Below are 20,094 nucleotides of genomic sequence, written 5' to 3'. Positions count from 1 at the left end.
CAAACCATCGTCCTACATAGGAGAATTATAAACAGTGAAGCTGAAATACGGCAGTTAAAAACTATGATGTGTCAACAACGGGCTAGTAGTTACGTGTTGGTAGTAGGGAAGTAAACCACTTAGATATCAGCTGCCACCAAAGATGGATGTTCTCTCTGGCTGGGATATTGGTAGCTATTCTAACATAGTATTTGTTCTGTAACTGGAAAACAAACCTACATTATTTATAGGGGGTATTACTTTTGGCAAAGCTGAAAGGACAAGCCATTAAAATTTAGCGAGGGTTAATTACCCATCCCGCTAGTTAGTGGTGAGTAGGGGGGGATAGTTAGCTAATCCCTTCACTCACACACTTGTGACTGTGCTTCACTTTACTTTTGGGTTGGAGGGTGAGCGGTTGTTGTGCCTCTTTTCCTTTTCGCCTACAGTGAACCCTCGTTTATCGCGGTAGATAGGTTCCAGACGCGGGCGCGATAGGTGAAAATCCGCGAAGTAGTGACAGCATATTTACCTATTTATTTAACATGTATATTCGGACTTTTAAAACCTTCCCTTGTACGTAGTACTGTTAACAAACCACCCTTTACACCCTGTAATGTACAGAACACTTAATGCATGTACTACAGCACCCTAAACTAAAACAGGCACAAATATTAAAGGCGATTTTATATCATGTGTTTCCTAAACACCTAAAAAGCACGATAAAAAATGGCAACCAATGTTTTGTTTACGTTCATCTCTGATCATAATGAAGAAACAAACTCATTTAGTGTACACATATATGTACGTATGGTTAGTTTTTGCATCGATTATATTGATTATACAGTACTGTATGTTGATTTTTTTATTACCAATGTTTTAGTTTACGTATTTTTCTTAGGACTTCCAAATGAAATCTTTTTCTTTATGACGCCGCCTGAAACGACGGCGTGTACGCTCAGTAAACAACCACGCTCAGAACAAACAAGGCATTTAACACGCATGATGATAGTGATAAATAATGATACAGTACATACAGTATTTACAGTACAAAGCATTTACAAAATATGTTACCTTACAAATATAAATTATACAGTACTTGTACGTAGCAAAGCAGGAAAACAATTTGAGAGAGAGAGAGAGAGAGAGAGAGAGAGAGAGAGAGAGAGAGAGAGAGAGAGAGAGAGAGAGAGAGAGAGAGAGAGAGAGAGAGAGAGAGAGATTGTTTTACTGTACGTACGTAAATGTAAATTTTAAACAAAAAAAATATGATAGGTTACAACATGTAGACTTTTAAAACCTTCCCTTTAACTTAATGCATACAGTACGTACAGTACTAAACTATAAAACAGGTTAAAGTAAAAAATAAAGATTGTTACTGTACTCACCACGAAAGAAGTTCCAGAAAAACTTGAATGACGATGGCGATGAATTTGCTGCACAGTAGAAATGATGATGATGAAGCTGATGATGTGTTCTACTGTGCAGTCAATGATAGTATTTTACGTCTCTTCAGACGGAGGTGTCTTTTCCTGGGACACCTCTTCAACTTCTTCAATTTCTTCCGAAGGCGTACTAGCAGGAGGAACTGGCTCTTTTTTGCGAGGCTGAAAAAACATTGTGATCGGAAGTTGTTGCCGCTGCTTCTTTTTTCGATCCAAGAGCATCCTGTAGGGAGTCGTGATGTCATCGACCTTGTTGCAGAATTGCATCGCGCGAACCATATCCTCGTCCCACTCTTGCAACATTTCTTTCGCCTCCTTCATATGGTTGCAGAACTTGGCGAGCCGTTCTAATGTTAAGCCCGTTTCTTCTACATTTTCTTGGGTCTCTTCCTGGGTACCCTCACTCTCTTCCTCACTTGCCGATTTCGTCAGGTCTTCGAGATCTGCGTCAGTTAGGGGCTGGGAATGGCAGTCCAACAACTCGTCGACGTCTTCAGTCGTCATGTCGCCAAACCCGTCACCCCCAATTATGGCAGCCAACTGCACAGATTTCCGTATTGCAGAGTGTTGGATTTCCGACGGAGTAAATCCCTTGTCGTCGTAAACAATATCGGGCCACAGCTTCTTCCAGCTCGCATTTACAGTTGCAGGTTTCATCTCTTGAAGTGCCTTTTGAATATTCTGCAGGCACGTGGCTATGGTGTACTGCCGCCAGTACGCCTTCAAGTTGAAGTCTTCATCCTCGTCATCTTGGGCAGCATCCACACACGCAACGAGGTCCGCCAAGGTATTCTTCGTGTAGAGGGCCTTGAACGCCCTGATAACCCCCTGGTCCATTGGTTGAATCAATGACGTGGTGTTGGGTGGCAGGAACTCAACCTGAACGCCCTCACGCGACAGGTCAGTTGCGTGTCCACCAGCGTTATCCATAAGGAGAAGGATCTTGAATGGCAAGCCCTTCTCTAAGAGATATTCATGGACTTGCGGGATGAAACACTGGTGGAACCAGTTGGAGGTCAGCATCTTCGTAATCCATGCCTTTTGATTATGCATCCAGTACACGGGAAGGAGATTCTTATTTTTGTTTTTCAAAGCGCGAGGATTTTTCGACTTATAAATAAGCCCCGGCTTTAACAAAAATCCAGCAGCATTGCCACACATCACGAGGGTAACGCGATCCTTGAATGCCTTAAAGCCAGAGGCTTTGGCTTCCTCTTTGAACAGGAAAGTTCGCGACGGCATTCTCTTCCAAAACAAGCCGGTTTCATCCATATTAAAGACTTGTTCCGGCTTGTATCCACCTTCAGCGATAATGTTCTTGAAAGTCTGGTTCACGTAAGTTTCAGCAGCGGCAGTGTCAGCGGAAGCAGACTCCCCATGCAGGGAAACGCTTTTCAGGGCGAAGCGTTTCTGAAACTTCGCGAACCATCCTTTGCTTGCGGAAAAACGTTTCTGAGGCTGGGAATCAGTGGATGTCCCTGGTTGAGGATCATCTGCATCATCATCATCTTCAGCATGGTTGCCGTCGTCCTCTTTAGGTTCCTTTGCAGCAAAATTCTCATATAAGCTCAAAGCCTTTGTTTGGATGGTGTTCGTATCCAACGCTATGTTCTTCTTCCGGCAGTCGGCAATCCACACAGCTAAAGCACCTTCCATGCGTACGATCGTTTTATTACGCGTTGTAACGACTCGCTTCGCTGATCTGCTAAAGGTGATTGCAGCAGTCTTTCTAATGTTCGCCTCGTCCTTCTTGATGTAGCGAACGGTGGATTCGTTGATGCCAAAATGGCGGCCGGCGGCCGCGTAACTTCTACCATCTTTTAACATGTCGAGAAGCGTAACCTTCTCAGCTATCGTCATCATTCTTCGGTGGCGTTTAGGCTCACTACCAGCCTTACTAGAAGCAGAACGCTTGGGAGCCATTGTAACAGAAAGTTCAACAAAAAGTTCAACTTAAAACAGTCGCACACAGCACAGATTCAACTTCACAAACTTAAGAACGTCTACTCAGCAATACGCGGAAAGAGAAAGTGAACGATGCAGTCCCGCGAGAACTCTGATGCTGCGGGTTGGAGATGCGGGCCAAACACCAATCACAGGCTAGATAACAAAACTTGAGTTTTGATTCGTCATCTATCAGCGCTTGAACCAATCACAACCCGTCTTATACAGTACTATGGTGCGTTGATTACTCATAGAAGATGTCCCGCGCACACTGAACGTACGTAGATTAAGTACAATACCGTAATAATAATAAATAATGATAATAATACTGTACAGTAATAATAATAATAATAATGATTAATAATAATAACAATAATAATTTTATTAACAACAACAACAATAATAATAATAATAACAATAATAATAAAAATTTACGTACGTACGCTATTTTACGCCTCTCTCTCTCTCTCTCTCTCTCTCTTTCTCTCTCTCTCTCTCGTACGCTTACAGTACTTATTCGAAATGTGATTTTTGCAACAAAGAATATTATTGGATGCAGTACTGTACTACGTACGTATACATACAAAAGATTCATGGAAAAGAAGCACATCCATTACAGTACACACCATTCTAATATGGTATGACTGCATCTGATTTGCGTTTCATGTTCGATTTAATTTTACTACGTACTGAATTATCGTATGATCACATTCTCTTTTCGTGTTTTATTTCTTTCTGTGCTGAATTATATATCATATGTAATGCAATGAACAATCAGTAAGAGCAGATATTACTATAATTACAGTATTAATGGAATTACAGGTAACAAAATATCGTATTTGGTTATCTTCAGATTTCGCGGTATTTTCGAATTTTCCGGAAAATCCGCGATATGTATATATATATGGGTTATGGGAAAACCCCGCGAAGTGGTGAATCCGCGATTGTCGAACCGCGAAGTAGCGAGGGTTCACTGTATTGTGGTCTGCCATTAATCTTTCTGGGCTCAATCCCTGTGCCGCCCAGTGAAATGCTCCTTATGCACCATTTCTAAGGAATATAACTGCTAATATTACCAGAGAAAAAATGTATAGGAATGCTAGGTTGAACTAGCTCGCTCACCTAATGGTGTCGGTATAGACTGGGGCGAAATACCAGAGGTCTCGTACCATTTAGACTTCTCCTCTTCGAAATCCCTCAATAGTGAGGTGCAGTTCAACCTCCCCTGCCTCGCAGACCAGTACTACTAACTCTACCCACGCTTGCCCATCACTCCTTTCTAGCACCTATTGCGTATAAGTCCAACGTGTTTTTTCTCGTGTTTACCATTGGATTTATCATCAACTTTCTCTCGATGGCCGATTCCCAAGATACCCCATCAAAGTTAAGTACTTTATCCATGAGTTTTAGCGAAATTGGGCAGTGTAACCTTTGTTTTTATTAATTGAGAAGTGTTTATATATGAGCGGCTTCCCCGTTCTTACTGTTCATGGTTCGTCTCTGCCCTTTTTCTCGTTAGTTCGTCCGTCATTAATATTCGTTCGAACTTTTAGGAGTTTTTTCCTTACATTTATATAGTACACCGACTTTATGCTTTCATATAGCATTTATTTTATGTTATCCTATGATATCAGTGCTAGCGTTTCATCAGGAGTAGGTTATGTTGGTATGCCTGCATTCGTGCATGTTGGTGGATAGCGAAACAATCTCAATGGTGAACGACCATCTCACTTATTATTATTAAACCTTTTAGTTTTATTACGCTCCACCTAGTTTTACATTTGGTTCGAGTGGGACTCTCGCGTATTTTCTGTTTTTACTGTTCGATCTACCGCTTCAGTAACTAGGTTGGTACCCCTGCTTTCCATCTGCTGATGGCGTCATGCTTCCTCCCTTACCACTCGCCCGAGTCCCTCTCTCGCCATATTATTTCTGCATGCCTAACCTTACTTACGTGATTTCGCTTTTAATTCATTAATTATTTTTATGTATTTGTGCATTGATATTATATTTATTGCTTTACTCCGTTATGATCATATTTTTGGGATTTTCATGTCATGTTGAGGGGATCTCCAGTTGGTAGCCCTGTCTACCACTACGCACTGGTGATTCCCCGGTACCATAATCACCCCCCCACAGGTTGGGGAGGCTATTCCATCCCCCCCCTCCTCCAGTGTACACCCTTCCTCTCACTCGATAGTTGTTGGTTATGACATACGGGTCAAGTATGCTTGTTCCTCAGTCTTCCCTCAACGTTCCGACATATTGAGGACTGAGTGTACCCACGGGGTGTGACTTAGTCTCATTCATACTGGGCGGTTTCGTCTCCCCCCCTCCCGTCGCTCCGATTAGCCATCGGTCGGGGGAGGGGGAGGGCCGGGACCACCGGGGACTATCACACATGATTAGTCGGTATACTGCACCTTGGTGTAACCTTGCTTTTAGCTATGGTTGTAAGAATGAGCACTTATATTAGGAGTGTCCCCACCTATGGTACCTCCTGCTATTATCGTCCGCATAGGACTTATTAATATCCCATATCATTATATTATATTCTACATGAATCATTACCTTCGTCCCGGTACCTCCGGTAGGGTAGTGGGGGTTCCATTGGCTCCCCCCGCGCTCTCCCGTTGTACCCTCCCGTCATCAGACATCGGAGCCTCCGGGCTCTTAACTACAAGATCTGTTGACACTGACACAGTTTTGATTAATATCCTCCCTCCGGGAGCCCTATTCATTACAGACATTAGTTTTAGATCATAATTGGAGTTCTCTATTTATGTATTTTAAGGATGTATCTTAAGTTACTTTAAGTTTACTTTAAGTTACTTTAAGTTTACTTTAAGTTTACTTACCAACCCTGTTCCCCGGCCCCGGGGGCCCCGGAACTAGTTATGATTATAATTATTCATCACTGTTTTTTGCATCCTTTTTCATCCCCGGCTCTGCCGGATTGCTCTTGGAATAGTCTCAGTTCTCTGCATGTTTAGTCTAAGGCTATACATTTTATTTTATTAACTGGCAGGTCCCGGACCCTCCGGGACCCCTTATAGAGAAACTAGTAGATGCTCATGGACTATTCCTTTTACAGGTGGTCCGTTGCCGGATGACAGCCTGCGCGGCCGTCCTTCAACAGCCTTGCGGACATGCGGTCTGTCGGTCCCACGCTGACTGTGGGATTCAGATGGACGATATTGTTGTATGGCACCCTGACAACTGCCTTGTCTGTTATGACCTTATCTCCACCCTCGCTTCAGATTCGGTGAGCCTCTTTCAGTCATTTTTGTATTTATATTCCTTTGCCTTCTGTTATGAATCTTCGGTTTCATTCAGCATTTTGTCCCTCGGGTTTGCTAACCTTATCCCCGTCCTTTCAGAGTTCCCAGGCGGTTAAAACTTCAGCAAGAGCCACTTTGAAATTGTGGGTAGGCGGCTTCGCCCGTAACGTTAAGGCCAAGAAGCCCTACGTCCTCTCAGAAGATTATTGTAATCTTATCTACCCGAACGCAAAATCTTCGGCAGCAGTGCCTAGGGAAGTGGCGGCCCCTATAATTGCCGACATTGCGGAAACCGTAGAACTCAATCTCGTTCAGGATACAGACATCGCTGACGACCCTGACCCCATTGAAGACAATGTTGCGGCTCTGAACTTAGACATAGAGCCCATGGTTTTAGACGAATCAGAAACAGGTAAGGTGGTAAGTGAGGCAGGTGGGTCTGGCGCTAAGACCTCTCTTCTTAGCCCCTCTTTTTCTTCAACTTCTAATAATTCTTCCTTTCTAGGTTTTGAAGGGAACCGCGAATCCTCTCTGAGATCGCACTCGGTTCCTCCCAAGGTCAAATCTCAGAAGAGACCTTTAGTGAGGACTCGTAAGAATCCTACACTACCTAGATCATCGAAGCCCAAGAAGGCTCCCCTCCCCGGAGCTCCTAGTGGCTCGACTAGCACTGCCCCTATGTCTCAGGACCCGGGAGTGCAGTCATCCCCCTTAATTACCACGACCAACTTCGACCCGGTGGCCCTCACCAATATGATGACGAGGGTCGTTACAGAGCAGATTAGCTCTATGCTTTCTGCCGTCACCAGGAGACTAGATACCCTGGAAGGAGGACTGCCTCAACAACAGAAGTTCCTCATCCCGGACGCCTCAAAACTTCCACCTTTCACGAAGAACAACCCGTGGAAAATGGCGCTCCACTGTCCTTTCACGGACGGAATGTTGACCATCGAGGGTTTTGGGACCCGGCCCATTGAAGATTTTGAGTTCTTCCCTCCCGGCCTTCAATTTCCTTTCCCCGGCTTACGGAAGAGGCTCTTGTCCGGCTAGATAAGGTCCCTAAAGAGACCGTTATCTTTCCGAAGGAACAGGCTCAGTCTGTTTGGGTTAGAACCTTAAACGAGTGGGGTTGTACAAACACCATGCTGACCCCCCACAAGAGTACTTACACCATGTTTCTTGTGGACGAACAGACCCCCACTCCTTGTGTCACCAAAATGGTTGAATTAGCCCTTCAGGCAGTGGCCGAAGATAAACCTTTGCCACAACTCCGGGAGACAGATCCTACATCTCTGCTGCTCCCATCAGATAATGAATGTTGGCTTAACATTCAATCGACATTCACTTCTGGTAAGCTATCCGCTGACTGTGCATCGACGCAATTCAGTGAACGCCTCCCAAGACTACCTGAAACCTTAATCCGACTCGAGTTCGAGTCCCGGTCTAGGTTTAGCCGGAGCCTCAACGTCTCGACTATGGCGGAGATGTTTTCTCTTACCTATGACGAGGAACACGCCTTTAAGGTTATGACTAAAGCCACCCTGCAATCTTTGTTAGCAGATTGCTACGACTTCTTGGTGGCCAAAAGACGTTGCCGTAGGCATGTCTTATCTGAAGCTACTATCCGCCATGAGCCAAATAAGCTCATTAAAGCCTCTGCTTGGGGTCCGGACCTATTCCCGGAGGACATGGTCAACTCGGTATTGAGCGAAGCTGCCAGAGTGAACCAGAGCCTCAAAGTCCGTTGGGGTCTCACTCCCAAACGGAAGTTCGAACAATCGAGCATTCACTCCCGGGGCAGAAAGAGGCTACGCCCTTATAGCTCTACTCAATTCCGCCAACCTCTTCAAGTAGTCCAGTCAGTCCCGGTCTCTCAGGGCATCCAGCCCTCTACCTCCAAGTCTCAGCCCCAAGAGAAGTATGTCCTCGTCCCTGAAAGCCAAGTGGCCTCGAACTCGTTTACCTCTCCTGTTTATAACCCGGTCTATGAGTCCCGGTTTTCCTCCCAAGGATACCAACGAGGCAAGGGCCCCGGTTCGAGAGGTTCTTTTCAGAACAGAGGCAAAGGGAGATATTTCTCCCGTGGAAAAGGGTCACGTGGTGGCCGAGGCGGTAAAACCTCCAACTACTGAAGATCTTCAGGTAGGAGGGAGACTTTATGTGTTCCGAAGTCGCTGGAGGTTCAGTCCTTGGGCCTTCAGCATAATCTCCAAGGGCCTGGGGTGGAGTTGGATAGAAGGGCCTCCTCCACCGAACAAATTCCATCAACCCTCGACACCGGACCTACTTCTGTTTACCCAAGATCTTCTTCGCAAGAACGCGATCAAGGAAACAAAATATCTGAAGTTTCAAGGTCACTTATTCAGCGTTCCGAAGAAAGACTCCGACAGCCGGAGGGTCATCCTCGATCTGTCCCGACTAAACTTGTCCATTCAATGCGACAGGTTTCACATGCTTACCGTCTCGCAGGTGCGAACCTTGCTTCCCCGTGGGGCCGTCACCACCTCCATCGATCTTACCGATGCTTACTATCACGTTCCAATAGCGAGACACTTCCGCCCATTCCTAGGATTCAGACTGGACGACAAGGCTTCCACGTTCAAAGTGATGCCTTTCGGGCTCAACATCGCGCCCAGAATCTTCACGAAACTGGCGGAATCGGTCATTCAGGAACTCCGATCCCACGGAATCCAAGTCGTCGCATACCTGGACGATTGGCTAATCTGGTCAGACAACGTCGAGGATTGTCTCAAGGCAACAAACAAGGTGATCCAGTATCTTCAGTTTCTGGGATTCCAAATAAACTTCGGAAAGTCTCGTCTGACACCAGAGACCAGATTTCAGTGGCTGGGATTACGGTGGGACCTACGTTCTCACACTCTATGTCTCCCCAGGTCCAAGAGGATAGAGATTGCGAAAAATACCAAACGCTTTCTCGGGGAAAAGATAACTTCCAGAAGGAACCAGGAGAAGATTCTAGGGTCCCTACAATTCGCTTCAGTGACAGACCTCCTTCTGAAAGCGAAACTGAAAGACATCAACCGAGTTTGGCGCTCCAGAGCGAACAACAAACGTCGAGACAAGAAGACACACCTTCCTCCCATTCTTCGGAAGAGGCTTCTCCCATGGACAACCGCCAAGAGCCTATCAAAGTCGGTTCCATTGCAGTACCCCCCTCCAAGGATAGTCATCCACACGGATGCCTCCCTATCAGGTTGGGGAGGCTACTCCCAACACAGGAAGGTTCAGGGCCTTTGGTCCACAATGTTCCAACAATTTCACATAAACGTCCTGGAGGCCCTGGCTGTCTTACTAACCTTGAAACGTCTTTCCCCGGCCAAGAAACAACATCTGAGGATAGTCCTCGACAACGAAGTCATAGTCCGTTGTCTAAACAGAGGGTCTCCAAGTCAGGTCCCATCAATCACGTGATGGTGGCAATCTTCTCCCTGGCGGCCTCAAACCAATGGCACCTATCCGCCGTCCATCTGGCTGGAGTTCGGAACGTTGTGGCAGACGCACTCTCCAGGACAGTACCGTTGGAGTCAGAATGGTCACTAGATCGCAAATCCTTTCAATGGATCCTCTCCCAAGTGCCGGATCTCCAGGTAGACCTCTTCGCGACGGAATCCAACCACAAACTGAAATGTTATGTGGCCCCCAACCTGGACCCTCGGGCTTACGCCACGGATGCCATGTCTCTCGACTGGAACACCTGGGAAAGGATTTACCTTTTCCCACCGGTGAACTTACTGATGAAAGTGCTGGACAAACTTCGAACCTTCAAAGGTCAAGTAGCCCTGGTGGCCCCCAATTGGCCCAAGAGCAATTGGTTTCCTCTTTTACTGGAGCTGAATCTCCACCCTCACCAGATTCCCAACCCGACTTTGACCCAGATAGTACAAACGTGCACTGTGTTCGCTTCCTCAAACATTCAGAACACCCTAACTTTATGGACTTCATGAAGTTTGCGGCACACAAAGGGGCTAACATAGACCCCCAGAATACTTTATTCTTAGAATCTGACAAGAGACTCCACTCTTCGTCAATATGACTCAGCGGTCAAAAAACTAGCAAAGTTTTTGAAGGATTCTAATACTGACTTTATGGCACTAAACCTAACGGTAACCTTTTTTAGAACCTTGTTTGAGTCGGGCTTAGCAGCTAACACTATTACTACCATCAAGTCTGCCTTGAAGAAGATTTTTCTAATCGGCTTTAATATAGATCTAACAGATTCATTGCTAGCTTCGATCCCAAGAGCCTGTGCCAGACTGAGACCATCTTCTCGTCCTAGCTCGATTTCCTGGTTTCTCAATGATGTTCTTAAACTAGCGTCAGAAACCGTCAACGATTCATGTGAGTATATCCCTCTACTCAGGAAAACTCTCTTTCTTGTGAGTTTAGCATCTGGCGCCAGGATTTCGGAATTAGCTGCCTTATCAAGGGACCCAGGCCACATAGAGTTCCTTCCGTCAGGAGAGGTCCTCCTCTCCCCAGACAAGGTCTTCTTGGCCAAAAATGAAGACCCTCAGAATAGATGGTCCTCCTGGAAAATTATCCCTCTCCCTCAGGATCCTTCCCTATGCCCGGTTACCACTCTAAAGTCCTTTCTATCAAGGACTTCCTATAAGACCTCGGGACCCTTGTTCATCAGGGAGCGGGGAGGGACTATAACTTTGAAAGGGATCAGACAACAGATCTTGTATTTCATTAAACAGGCCAATCCAGAGTCTTTTCCTCACGTCCACGACATTCGGGCGGTAGCGACCTCAATAAATTTTTTCCATCATATGAACTTTACATATCTCTCTAAGTATACCGGATGGAAATCCCCTTCAGTGTTCAAGCGGCACTATCTTAAACATTTAGAGGCCCTTCAACTCGCTACCGTAGCCGCAGGGAGCGTGGTATCCCCCGGACAAATTCCTTCTAACTAATTCCTGAATCCGATATCTTCCACCTTCTTCCTCTTACCTGCCTCACTTACAGTTCCTACCTGAGTTCGGTTTGTTATATCACACCCATGGGTGTTCCCATTTCGTAACATTGCTTATTTTATTATCATTGATCAATTTACTTTTACCATACGAACTGTATTTCTTTAGTGTCCAAGTTTATATAGTTTGTTTCAGTGTTTGACCTTAATTGGTTTTATTTCAAGTTTACTGTTCATTTGTCTTCCCTTCCTGGGATATTATATCTTATCATGCTGATATTAAAGACGACCGTCTTCTACGTTAACTTTTGATTAAACCACTGTTTGTTATGTTGATTTTAATTCGTTCCCTTATAGTTAATGAAGTTTGGGTTCGTTTTCTCTGGTACTATTTCACTGGGCGGCACAGGGATTGAGCCCAGAAAAGGGATTTTGACGAAGGAAAAATCTATTTCTGGGCGAGAGACCTGTGCCGCCCAGTGAACCCACCCTAGTTGCTCCCCCCCTGATCAGACCCCAAACTTAGGGGTGCTGTAAGGAGTGATGGGCAAGCGTGGGTAGAGTTAGTAGTACTGGTCTGCGAGGCAGGGGAGGTTGAACTGCACCTCACTATTGAGGGATTTCGAAGAGGAGAAGTCTAAATGGTACGAGACCTCTGGTATTTCGCCCCAGTCTATACCGACACCATTAGGTGAGCGAGCTAGTTCAACCTAGCATTCCTATACATTTTTTCTCTGGTAATATTAGCAGTTATATTCCTTAGAAATGGTGCATAAGGAGCATTTCACTGGGCGGCACAGGTCTCTCGCCCAGAAATAGATTTTTCCTTCGTCAAAATCCCTTTTTTAACTTTTGTTCCGTAACTGGAATACAAACCTACGCTATTTATTAGGGGTTATTACTTTTAGCTAAGCTGAAAGGACGAGCCATTAAAATCTAGCGAGGGTTAACTACCCATTCAGCTAGTTAGTGTGGTTAGGAGGTATTAGCTTGCTAATGCTCCTGCTCACACACCTGTGATTTAGCTCACTTTGCTTTTAACTTGGATGGTGTACAGTCATTGCCGTTCTTCATCCTTCACTTATTTGGACTGCCATTTAATGCTTTTGTTTGTGGTTTTTCTTTCACTAGTGTGTGTGTGTGTTGACTTCTGCGACAATGCAGACTTGCCCTGGTCTCAAAGATCGGCCCTGCAGAACCTTCATGTCGGCCTTGGACACCGATCGCCACACCCTTTGTCCCGCCTGCAGAGGTCAACGGTGTGATAGTGGTAACAGGTGTAATGAGTGTCGGGAGTGGTCTGCCTCCCAGTGGGAAAGATTTAGGCGATGGCGGAAGAAGTAGTCAAAGCGGGATACAGTATTTCTCCTTTGAAAGGGAAAATACCCAAGACCTCTTCTTCCGCTTCCCGACCTTCCTCCGAAGCTCCTGCTTGTTCGGTCTCTTCCGGGAGACTATCAAGTAATAGCGTAGACCCTTTAATTTACAGCCAAACCTGGTCCTTGAGAGATAGTGTTGCTTCCCTCTAGTGAAGCGGCCCCACCTCTCCCTCCGGATGAGGCCTTGCCTCTGTCTCCATTTGTACAGGTGTGGTCGTCCTTGGGGCTTCCGGGTCTACCCTCCAAGGACTCCTTGCTGCGCCTTATCATTCGTGGTGCTAGTGCACAGCCGTCGTCAACATCGGGGGTAGATCCTCTGTTGAGTGTCGACGTGGTATTGTCTAAGGGGTCTTCTGTGGCCGTTGCTGACGCCCCTGCACCTTCAAACTCTCCCACTGTTGCTGCCGACTGTTCCTCCCGTTCCAGCTCATACTTTGAGGGGAAACTTAGTCTTTCTTCGGTCTCTCCTGCGAGTGTTTCTCCTCCTCGGGGGAGTTCACTCATAGAGACTCCTCTGCGGAGAGCTCCTGCTTCTAAAGGTCAGCTTAGAGGTGGCCCTTCACTGTCGATGGAAAGGCGCCTCTTTGGCTCTTCAGCCACATCCTCATAGCCGTCTCCTGCAGAGGAGCCTCCGCTTCAGTCGTCTTCCAGCCCTCGACCTTCGCCTGTTCCTGGACCTTCTCCTTACGACGCTGCAGCTAGTCCTCTGACTTCGGTCGTGGACTCTTCTGTGGATCGTTTGCGATCCCCGTTGGTGGATGTTCGCCCTTCTAAAGGGCACATCTCGGTTCCAGTTCAACTTTCACGCCGACCTGCTGACCTGCCTTCACCATTCCTGTCACCGACTCATCATCTGCCTGTTCGTGTTGCATTTCTTAAGTGTTTAGCTGCGTGCCAACGCTCGCCAGCGCCCTTCAGTGCACGAGTGCTCACCAGCATCTTGTCAGCGCCCTCCAGCACATTAACACTTAACAGAGCGCCTTTGCTCTCCAGTGTGTCAGCGCTCTCGAGCGCTTCAGCGCTCTTCGTTGCCTCAGCACTCGCCTTTTCACCAGCGCATTCAAATTCCCCAGCGATCTCCTGTTCCCCAGCGCACTTTCACTTGCCAGCGCTCCCCAACTTATCATCGCTCGCCAACTTGTCAGTGCCCAAAGGAGTCCCCTGCAGTTCAGGATTCCTTAGGCCAATCCCGAGGGTAAGAGGAAGAGTATCAGACCATCTCCTCTTAAGAAGGACAGGGCAATCTCTTTCATACTCCTTCCGCCTCACTCCGATTGAGGTGGTGCCTAGGGAGTCTTGCCCTCCAGTGTTGTATGACATTTTATCCCCCTCCTGTAAAGGACCATTGCTCTTGTAGGGCACAGGGAGCCGCAAGGCCTATTCTGATGGAGGACCTCCTTCTACAGAGCAGGCAACCCAAGGACTTATTTACGATCCTTAAGTCTTCGGACAGAGCTTCCCCACCTTGGTATGAGAGGCAGAGGGTGGTCTCTTCCAGCACATCAACAGGAGTTTCCCTGTCAACGGCCTATTCCGGTGACGACTTCAACCCACCCTGGGCTCCTATGGACGAGAGCTCCGGAGGTGGATGAGCAATTTGATCATGAAGACGATCTTTTGCCAGCTTCCGCTATCCCTAAACTCTCATAGGTGGAGCAAAAGGAGACAGAACACGCCTTCTAGCAGGTTCTAACCTGCATACATACCATTAACAGGCTGCCAGATCCATTGGCACCTCCTTTTGAGGTAATGGACACTGTCCATGACCAGGTACTGTATATGGCACCCACAGATCCCTGAAGGCCAGAGCAGCTTAGCCCTGGTCAAAGGGGTTTAGGAGTGCCAGGCTGAAGGCAGTGGCTCAGGCCACAGGTTCTTCCTCCTCCCTTTGCTCCAAAGCCACCGCGAAACTCCTCCAGCAGCCTAACTTACAGCAGAGAAGATACTATGAAATCCTCAATGAACTGCTCCTAGCCTTGCCTTTCGACCATTTGATAGAGGCACTCTCGAAGAATACTCCCTTTGAGAAGGTAACGGGACTCTCAACCTCGTTCTTGAGTGGGACAACTGTTTCCAGTCTCAGGACTGGTCTCGAGAGTCCACGAGAAAGTTGATGGAGACTTTCCTCTTGTCCCTCACCAGGGCAGTAGTTCCTCTCCCACCAGGTGGTGAACCTTTGGGCTAACACCATCCTGAAGAGGAAGGACTCGTTCATTGGAAAGTTCCATTGGCAACACCCTTAAGCCGAGGTATCTAGGCTGAGAAGCTCCCTTTAAAGGGGAGCTCTTTTTTCAATCCAGAGGATGTCGAGCGGGTGGCTGAAAAATGGAGAAAGTCTAACCATGACTTCCTCATCCAAAAGGCCTTAACATCGAAGCCTTACCAACCTCAGCCACACAAGAAACAACCAGATTCTAGACCGCTGACAAATATGGCTAGGGCGCCCTAAACAGCAGGGTTCTAAGTGTCTAGTTCGCCAATCGCCGTTCACTATCCACCGAACGCCGATTGCTAGCCCGCCTTCTACGAGTGAGAAATTATCAACCGGCTGATCGGTAATTGCCAGATCGCTAATTGCTAGCCTATCTTTCTCTGATCATTGACCTCAAGTCTCGCTGATTGCTTGATTTCCGATTGCTAGCTTGCCAATTGCTAGTTGATAACCAGTCATCTGCTTGCTGATCACTAATTTGCCAATCGTCGATCACTAGATCGCCGATTGCTAGTTTGTCTTTCTCCGATCATCGACCTCAGTCTCGCTGATCACTGACCCCCAGCTCTCTAATAGCCAATTGTCAACTTACTGATCTCATGCACGCCGATCGCCAGTCCTCGATAGTTAGCTGTTCCTAGCTCACCTATTGCTAGCTTACCATTTGCTAATGCTCTGATCGCCGATCACTAGATCTCCATTCACCGATCATTAGTTCAACACTCCGATCGTTGAACCTTCTCTAACCATACGGTTCTCGATCGTCAGCTTTCCAAGCTTCCTTTTAAAGCTCCGAGCGCTGATTGTCAATGGCTCGCTGATCACCAACTAACGATCCTTAAACCATTCTGCTGTTTCGCAGGGTGCTCCAAGCCAATCGCCATCGCCAACTCATTGATTGCCAGCCTTTCTTAGCTGACTGACCAGCCTTGACCTGCTTGTCAGTTACCATCTTCGGCTCATAAATCGCCGATATGCTGATCATCGGCAGTTCGTCACTCAGACTCTCTAGTCAACCTCTGCCCGTTGTTCCCTAGATTGGAAGGCAATCAACACACTTCTCGTTACTCGCCGTTTGCCATCACACCAATCCACTAAAGCAATCGGCAGGTGATCGATAGCCCCCATCAGCGGCTTGTTGACAAGTGACTACTCGTGAGCACTTACCAACTGCACAGTAGCCACGAAACCCAGCCGTTGACCATTGGTTAACATTCGCCAGAACGATGCTGTTCTAAGGAATAGCATCAACCCCGTTAGGGCGGATGGTAAGGTCAAGCGTTGCCTTACCCACTTCTATCAGTTAAAGGAGTTCTTTCCCAGGGAAGAATCCTTACACAGGGTATCACGTCCCATCTTTTCCTCCACGAGTCAAGACCTCAGCTTCAACAAACTCCTATGTGAAAAGATCCGCAAGGAGCTAGCCCTTTGGGCCGATGTTCACACCAAGTTGGAGAAGTTTGGACAAGGGGTAAGACCACAGGTCTTCATGGGCATGCTAGACCTAAAGGACGCATACTTCCAGATCCCAAACTATCCATCTTCAAGGAAGTATCGGAGATTCAGATAACAAGAAATACCACTTCAGGGCACTGTGCTTCAGTCTTTCCACAGGACCCATCCTGGGCTCACAGGATCGGCATCCGTCTCCTCCATTTTTCTGGACGACTAGCAGACTCGGTGACAACTTTGCGTCAGCACCGAAATTTCTAAAGTTTTTTTTACCAAGATCTGGTGATCATGGTAAACCTTGGGAAGTCTTCCTTGCTTCCATCTCAGAAAACTGGTATATCTGGTAATGATTCTGACACCAATCTCCACAAAAAACTTCTCATCCAAGACAAGATAACAAGGCTTAGAAAAGGTCACAAGACCCTTTCTCAAGACTGGAAGAACTCCCAGCCCAGAGTAGCTATGTCTCCTCCGACACCTATCATTCCTGGCCCGTCTAGCTTCCAACGGCCACCTCAGGATTCGTTCTCTCCAGTGGCGGCTATGAGTCCGATTGGAGTCAGGCCTTCGATTCCCTGGACATTCTGATCCCCATGGGACCAGAGGATTGGACGGACCTCAAGGGATGGGTGGCAATCGAGAATCTACAGAGGGGTGTAACCTTCTCATCCTCCTCCCTCCCCTGGATTTGATGCTGTGTTTAGACACATCAAAAGAAGGGAGGAGGGATTATCATGTTGCACCACACGACCTCAGGCCTCTGGACAGAGTCCAAAAGTACCTTCACTTAAATCTCTTAAGAGATGAAGGGCAACTTTCCATTCCTTCAACACCCTCATCAGCTCCTGATGGGCCACTCAGTGGTGTGTTGAGTGACATCACCACATAGTGGCTCACATCAACAAGCAAGAAGGAACTTTCTCGCAGCCTCTTCCCATCCAATAGTATAATACTAAGATGGGCTGAAGTCCTCTCAGTACCGCTATCAGCCCGCTTCATTCCAGACTAGAGGAATGTGCTCGTCGACAATCTGAGCACAGTATCTCATATAAGGTGTACCGAATGGTCTTTGGATCACCTTGTAGCCTACAAAGTCCTGACTTTATTGGGTTCTCCAATCGACACTGAACCTCAGGCTTCCACTGCTCCCCAATCCTAGACCCCAAGGCTCTCTGGCAAGAGGCATGCCAACAATGGTGGGTACAACAACGACGTTTATGTCTTGTCCCCGTTTTGTCTGATGAAAAGGGTACTCACCAAGACTAAAAAATCAGTCAGCCTTTCAAGGTCTCTCATAGCTACGCTATGGCATTATCTGGAATGGTTTTCGAACCTTCTGCACCCTCCAAGAGAACCCTTTCCACATCATAGACAACCACACTTCGACATCTAACACAAGCTATAGCTTCGCTATGATTGCACGCCTGGATACTACCCAGCACCTCCTCTTTCAGAGATTTATTTCACAACAAGTTGCAAAGAGGTTGTCTGGATATCTGAGTAATTCCTCAGCATCAGTCTACCAGGCAAAGTAGAATGTCTTTTGTGGTTGGTGTCATGGGAAAGCATATCTCTCCACTCGATACATCTATTCCACCAATAGTGGAATCCTTGAGTATTTGCAGGAGGAAAACTCCCCCTTCTCAGTTTCGACACATAAAGACGATCACTCAACCTTGAGCCTCACCTTCAAAGTGAAAGGAAGGGATATCCCCTTATCACTTCTCCCTACGGTCCACTTCACACGGCAACAAATTTTCACCTGGGTTAGAAGACAGTGTTCCTACACACTTTGTCAGTGGCCAAACGGGTCAAGGAACTTCATGATCTCTCATTTGACATCGCCCATTCAAGGGGAAGAGTGAAAGGCAACTTTGAGTTTCATTCCTGAGTTTGTTGCCAAGACACATTCTCCAGAGGTGACAGTTCCTAGATCCAACCCCTTCCAGACAAGTCTCCACTCAGTAACTGATGATCCAGATCCTCTGGTGCTGTACCAGGGGAGAGGTTTGAGGCTCTACCCCAAGAGAACGGCAACAGCCCACCCAGGTGCCTTCTCTTGTCGTCAGCAGTGGGAGAGACGAGAGGAGGATCACCAAAACATCATCTCTGCTGGATTCACAAAGTCATCAATTACGCTCTTAATCCAGATCCTCCGGCAACCTGTGATGCAGGTTCTACAAGCAAGGGTGTGAACGCTCCAGGCGACTTTCACAACTCTTTCTCTTGCAAGACGTGACCTACAGTAACTCGATACGATCTCTATCGGTGCTGTGGTGGCTGCTCAACAGCTGGTTGAATACCTCAAGCTCCTTATTGGACAAGTAGCAGAAGGTTGAGGGCATTGTTACCTGACTTTAGTCTGCATGAATGAAAAGGAATGACTGGCTCTTTTTCTTTTCTTTATCCTCCCCTCTTATGGGGAAAGCAACAGCAGGGGTTCTCTGCACAAGATGACTTCAACCACTGCGGGTAAACCATGCTCCCTTGTGTACCTAGTACTGTGTCAGTACTGTTGTGTTTCCATACTCTAGCGAGGTGGTATTAGGAAAGTCTAGGTCCAACAGTTTTTCCTAAAGTGTCTCCGAATAACTTTCACGTTGACAGTCACACTGTTTATCTCAACACACAGCTTGTGTAGACTGCAGACCTGACATTGGCAGGGATGTCCACCCTCCCAATGGGTGACTCACCCCTAATAAATAGTGTAGGTTTGTACTCTAGTTACGGAACAAATGACAAATTCGTAGATAATTTGTATTTTCCCTAACGATACAAACCGTTAACTATTTATATAAACTTACCCGCTGACCCTATCCCCCCTGATCTCCTACCTCCAAGTAAAGAGAACTGGATCACAGGTGTGTGAGATGGAGCAGTAGCAAGCGAACCCCCTACCCCCACTTACTAGTAGGATGGGTAATTAACCCTCGCTAAAATTTTAGTGGTTCGTCCTTTCAGCTTCACTGAAAGTAATACCCCTAATAAATAGCTAAAGGTTTGTATCATTAAGAAAAATACAAATTATCTACAAATTTGTCATTTTTCTTATGTCACAAGCTTGAAACTTTGTCTTGACAATGTTGACCTTGACCGAAAAAGCTCTTTCTTGATGATAGATGCTAGAAAATGTGCATCACAAACCAAATAGGACTTTATTTGAAAAAAGGACATATTTTATATCTCGTTTTTGTCTGTGTGACTATGCAATCAAGAGGAGGGGCCTCTTTCTCTGATGCAAAAGTGAGAATGTAGAGATAGGTAACATTGTTTTACTATCCCTTTGATCCTAACTTAAGTAACCTGTCAAATTACATTTGAATTTAGCCCAAATATTTACAGTTATGTTAGTCTTTATTTATTCTTGTATATGTAGATTAAATATTTAAAGGATTGATTCCTAAGAGGTTCTGTATGAAGATATTTATGTCTTTACTTCTGGTTTTGTAGACCTGTATTTTCT

At 46.4% G+C, this 20,094-nt stretch overlaps 1 protein-coding gene across 1 annotated transcript in view; it reads left to right on the top strand.

The window, feature by feature from the left end:
- The window catches only part of LOC137653569 (palmitoyltransferase ZDHHC16), a 157,499-nt gene that overhangs the window by 24,813 nt on the left and 112,592 nt on the right, over window positions 1-20,094 (top strand). The gene's annotated exons all lie outside the window — the stretch shown is intronic.

This window comes from Palaemon carinicauda, chromosome 14 (assembly GCF_036898095.1).
Source record: "Palaemon carinicauda isolate YSFRI2023 chromosome 14, ASM3689809v2, whole genome shotgun sequence".
Taxonomy (NCBI): Eukaryota; Metazoa; Arthropoda; class Malacostraca; order Decapoda; family Palaemonidae; genus Palaemon; species Palaemon carinicauda.
Note: the sequence above shows the minus strand (reverse complement) of the source record. Positions and strands in the feature narration are given on the sequence as shown.